Raw genomic sequence first — 5,685 nt, 5'->3', positions numbered from 1 at the left:
GATGTATCACAGTAATGTTTTCATTTATATGGTTTAACGTCTTCATTTATGACATACGGACTGTTTGAGCAGGCCGGAGAAGACTGTCTGAGTGATGGACTACACTCATTATCTGCATTCATCTCTGTGGCTGTGGTGGTGGTGCAGTGGTGTTGTGTTCAGGCAAGCTGCAGAGTGTCTAAGAATTGATGATCTGAGCCCAAATCATGAAACACAGTAGACCAGGTCATAAACAGTCTATGCCGCATGCTTTAAAAACATGACATGACTGTTGATATGAACAGTATACATGTCTACTACAGTGTATATATACAGTTGAAGTTGGAAGTTTACATACACCCTAGCCAAATGCATTTAAACTCAGGTTTTCACAATTCCTGACATTTAATCCTAGTAAAGATTCCCTGTCTTAGGTCACTTTATTTTAAGAATGTGAAATGTCAGAATAATAGCAGAAAGAATGATTTATTTCAGCTTGTATTTCTTTCATCACATTTCCAGTGGGTCAGAAGTTTACATACACTCAATTAGTATTTGGTAGCATTGCCTTTAAATTGTTTAACTTGGGCCAAATGTTTCGGGTAGCCTTCCACAAGCTTTCCACAATAAATTGGGTGAATTTTGGCCCATTCCTCCTGACAGTGCTGGTGTAACTGAGCAGGTTTGTAGGCCTCCTTGCTCGCACCCACTTTTTCAGTTCTGTCCACAAATTTCCATAGGATTAAGGTCAGGGCTTTGTGATGGCCACTCCAATACCTTGACTTTGTGGCCCTTAAACAATTTTTCCACAACTTTGGAAGTATGCTTGGGGTCACTCCAAAATGCAGGTGTTTCAGCCTAGCTTAGTGCTTTCTGCCAGGGGTAAATATGGAGTGTGGGGGTTGGTAATGTTCTCTTGTTGCGTCGTGATTGGCTCAGTGTTCTGTCACTCATGGAGACACTATGTCACCGCAAAATCTACGGGGACAGCTCGAAAATGTAAGCTTCTTGGGTGCTGAAATCTCGCAATATCTCCCGTAGCTTTGATTGGACTGATCATGTCAACTTTCAAAAGCTTAGCTAGCAAGCTAGACAAGCAGTCATCATCATGAATCACATCAAGAATCTACTGGCAAATTCTTTTCAATCCTTGTCATATGAACAGAAATTATAGATAAAACATATCAGTGCTCATCGGCCATTGGACAAACATTACACAACAAGTTGTGAATCGCAAATTCAACAATGTGGTTTGGAAGGAATCAGTGGCTAACTGCAAGTGTTGCAAAGCAATCTCTAGCCTGCTATTCAGTGGAGTGGGTGTGATCCAAGTCTGGGTTTAAGGGTCTCTTTTCCAAGCTTAAAGGGATAAACATTCAACACCATGGGCCAGAGAAGGTTGAATACATTGGCCGTTCTGTCAATCCAACATGACTTCTGTCACGTTCAAAACCATTGGAAACCCGGAACGGGGATATCTCAGACTTCAGTGAGTTCTCTGGATGTATGGTGCTTTCAAGACAACTGGGAACTAAGAAAGAAAAAACAACAACTTGGAATTCCAAGTCGGGAACTCTGGCGTCTTTCTAGAGCTCCGACCTGAGGACCACTGACGTCATAAATCGACCTTGTTTTTTTTTAGTTCCCAGTTGTCTTGAAGTGACTATGCATAGATGATGACAACCGAGAGTAGCAGTGGTGTAAAGGGGGGCAATGCAAATAGTCTGGGTAGCCATTTGATTAGGTGTTCAGGAGTCTTATGGCTAGGGGGTAGAAGCTGTTTAGAAGCCTCTTTGACCTAGACTAGGCTTTCGTACTGCCTGCCATGCGGCAGCAGAGAGGACAGTCAATGACTAGGGTGGCTGGAGTCTTTGACAAATTTTCGGGCCTTCCTCTGATACCACCTGGTATAGAGGTCCTGAATGGCAGGAAGCTTTGCCCGGGTGATGTACTGGGCCGTTCACACTATCCTCTGTAGTGACTTGTGGTCGGACGCCGAACAGTTGCCATACCAGGCAGTGATGCTGCAACTGTAGAACCTTTTGATGATCCGAGGACCATGCCAAATCTTTGCCAAATCCATGCCAAATCTTTGCAGCCTCCTGAGGGGGAATAGGTTTTGTTGTGCCCTCTTCACGACTGTCTTGGTGTGCTTGGACCATGTTAGTTTGTTGGTGATGTGGACATCAAGGAACTTGAAGCTCTCAAACTGCTCCACTGCAGCCCCGTCAATGAGATGGGGGCGTGCTCGGACATCTTTTTCCTGTAGTCCACAATCATCTCCTTTGTCTTGATCATGTTGAGGAAGAGGTTGTTGTCCTGCCACCACACGGACATGTCTCTGACCTCCTCCCTATAGGCTGTCTTGTCATTTTCGGTGATCAGGCCTACCACTGTTGTGTCATCGGCAAACTTATTGATGGTGTTGGAGTCGTGCCTGGCCATGCAGTCATTAGTGAACAGGGAGTACAGGAGAGGACAGAGCACGCACCCCTGAGGGGCCCCTGTGTTGAGGATCAGTGTGGCGGATGTGTTGTTACCTACCCTTACCACCTGGGGGCGGCCAGTCAGGAAGTCCAGGATCCAGTTGCAGATGGAGGTGTTTAGTCCCAGGGTCCTTGATGAGGCTTATTGATGAGCTTTGAGAGCACTATGGTGTTGAATGCTGAGCTGTAGTCAATGAAAGGCATTCTCACATAGGTGTTCCTTTTGTCCAGGTGGGAAAGGGCAATGTGGATTGCAATAGAGATTGCATCATCTGTAGATCTGTTGGGGCAGTATGCAAATTGGAGTGGGTCTAGGGTTTCTGGGATAATGGTGTTGATGTGAGCCATTACCAGCCTTTCGAAGCCCTTCATGGCTACAGACGTGAGTGCTACAGGTCGGTAGTCGTTTAGGTAGGTTACCTTAGTGTTCTTGGGCACAGACACTATGGTGGTCTGCTTAAAACATGTTGGTATTACAGAATCGGACAGGGAGAGGTTGAAAATGTCAGTGAAGACACTTGGCAGTTGGTCAGCGCATGCTCGCAGTACACGTCCTGGTAATCCGTCTGGCCCTGCGGCCTTGTGAATGTTGACCTGTTTAAAGGTCTTACTCACATCGGCTGCGGAGAGCGTGATCACACAGTCTTCCAGAACAGATGGTGTTCCCATGCATGTTTCAGTGTTATTTGCCTCAAAGCGAGCATAGAAGTAGTTTAGTTTGTCTGGTAGGCTTGTGTCACTCGGCAGCTCTCGGCTGTGCTTCCCTTTGTAGTCTGTAATGTTTTGCCAGCCCTGCCACATTCGACGAGCGTCAGAGCCGGTGTAGTACGATTTGATCTTAGTCCTGTGTTGACGCTTTGCCTGTTTGGTTCGTCGGAGGGCATAGCGGGCTTTCTTATAAGCCTCCGGGTTAGAGTCCCGCTCCTTAAAAGCGGCAGCACTAGCCTTTAGCTCAGTGCGGATGTTGCCTGTAATCCATGGCTTCTGGTTAGGGTATGTATGTACGGTCACTGTGGGGACGACGTCATCAAATGCCCTTATTGATGAAACCAATGACTGATGTGGTGTACTCCTCAATGTCAACGAAGGAATCCCAGAACATATTCCAGTTTGTGCTAGCAAAACAGTCCTGTAGCTTAGCATCTGCTTCATCTGACCTTTTTTTATTGATCTAGTCACTGGTGCTTCCTGCTTAAAATTTTGCTTGTACGCAGGAATCAGGAGGATAGAATTTGCCAAATGGAGGGCGAGTGAGAGCTTTGAATGCTTCTCTGTGTGTGGAGTAAAGCTGGTCCAGAGTTTTTTTTCCTCTGTTCGCACATTTAACATGCTGATAGAAATGAGGTAAAACAGATTTAAGTTTCCCTGCTTTGAAGTCTCTGGCTACTAGGAGGGCCACCTCATTTTCTTGTTTGCTTATGGCGGAATACAGCTTATTCAATGCTGTTTTAGTGCCAGCCTCTGACTGTGGTGGTATGTAAACAGCTACGAAAAATACAGATAAAACTCTCTAGGTAGGTAGTGTGGTTCACAGTTTATCATGAGATACTCTACCTCAGGCGAGAAATAGCGCGAGACTTCCTTAGATATCGTGCACCAGCTGTTATTTACAAAAATAAATAGTCCGCTGCCCCTTGTCTTACCAGACACCACTGTTCTATCCTGCCAGTGCAGCATATAACCAGCCAGCTGTATGTTGATAGTGTCGTCTTTCAGCCACGACTCCGTGAAGCATAAGATATAACAGTTTTGAATGTCCTGTTGGTAGTTTAATCTTCCACATAGGTCATCTATTTTATTGATTGCACGTTTGCTAGCAAAATGGAAGGAAGCGGTGGTTTATTCGATGGCCTACGAATTCTCAGTAGGCAGACCGCCCTCCGGGCTTTTTCTCCACGTCCTCTTCACGCCAATCACGGGGATCTGGGCCTGTTCCCGAGAAAGCAGCGTATCGTTCACGTCGGCCTTGTCAGACTCGTTAAGGGAAAAAAAGGATTCTGCAAGTCCTTAATCGCAGTCCTGATGTCCAGAAGTTATTTTCGGTCATAAGTAACGGTAGCGGTAACATTATGTAGAAAATAAGTAAAACAATAAGTTACAAACAACGCAAATAAATTAACAAAAAAACATAATCGATTGGGAGCACGTAAAATGCTTTCTTCTCCGGCGCCATATTACTGTGCCTGTATTTCGTTTTCATTCTTGTGAGGGCCGAGAATCCACTCTCACATAGGTACGAGGTTGCAAAGGGCATCAGTGCTTTAACAGCGCAATTTGCCAAGGAAGGATACTCTGAGCACATCCCAATCCAGAAATTGTTGCAATTTCGATGAGGCTCTCTTGTTCAGATATTGTTAAGTGGGCTGGAAGCAGGGCAAGAAAGGGATAACGAATCCAGTTGTTTATGTCATTCGGTTTGGGAAAGTACCTGCGTAATTGCGCACCCAACTCAGGTGCTTCACTATATCACATTTGACATTGTCTGTCAGCTTGAGTTCATTTGCACACAAAAAATCATACAATGACGGAAAGACCTGTGTGTTGTCCTTGTTAATTCAGACAGAGAAGAGCTCCAATTTCTTAATCATAGCCTCAATTTTGTCTTGCACGTTGAATATAGTTGCGGAGAGTCCCTGTAATCCTAGATTCAGATCATTCAGGCGAGAAAAAACATCACCCAGATAGGCCAGTCGTGTGAGAAGCTCGTTGTCATGCAAGTGGTCAGACTTTGAAAACTTTGGTCAGTAAAGAAATCTTTAAGCTCGTCTCTCAATAACAAAAAACATGTTAATACTATGCCCCTTGATAACCAGAGCACTTCTGTATGTTGTAAAAGCGTTACATGGTCGCTGCCCATATCATTGCAGAGTGCAGAAAATACACGAGAGTTCAGGGGCCTTGCTTTAACAAATTTAACCATTTTCACTGTAATAAGCTATCAGGCATTCCCTTGATAGCAAGAGCCTCGCGGTGGATGCTGCAGTGTACCCAAGTGCCGTTGGGAGTGTGTTACCACTCCGCTATGTCTCCCTGTCATGGCTTTTGCGCAATCAGTACAGACACAAACATGAGCAGCAGCTACGTTTGGCTACATTAGTGGAATTCCCGCAAGAGAGTAACGGTTCATGTGATTGGATGTTAATTGTTTGACTAGGCTATCTGTATTTGACATTGTCTTGTTATTTCGCTGAACACTAGATGGTTTAATTTTATTTTTGGC

Source organism: Oncorhynchus tshawytscha, linkage group LG05 (assembly GCF_018296145.1).
Source record: "Oncorhynchus tshawytscha isolate Ot180627B linkage group LG05, Otsh_v2.0, whole genome shotgun sequence".
Lineage (NCBI taxonomy): Eukaryota > Metazoa > Chordata > Actinopteri > Salmoniformes > Salmonidae > Oncorhynchus > Oncorhynchus tshawytscha.
Note: the sequence above shows the minus strand (reverse complement) of the source record.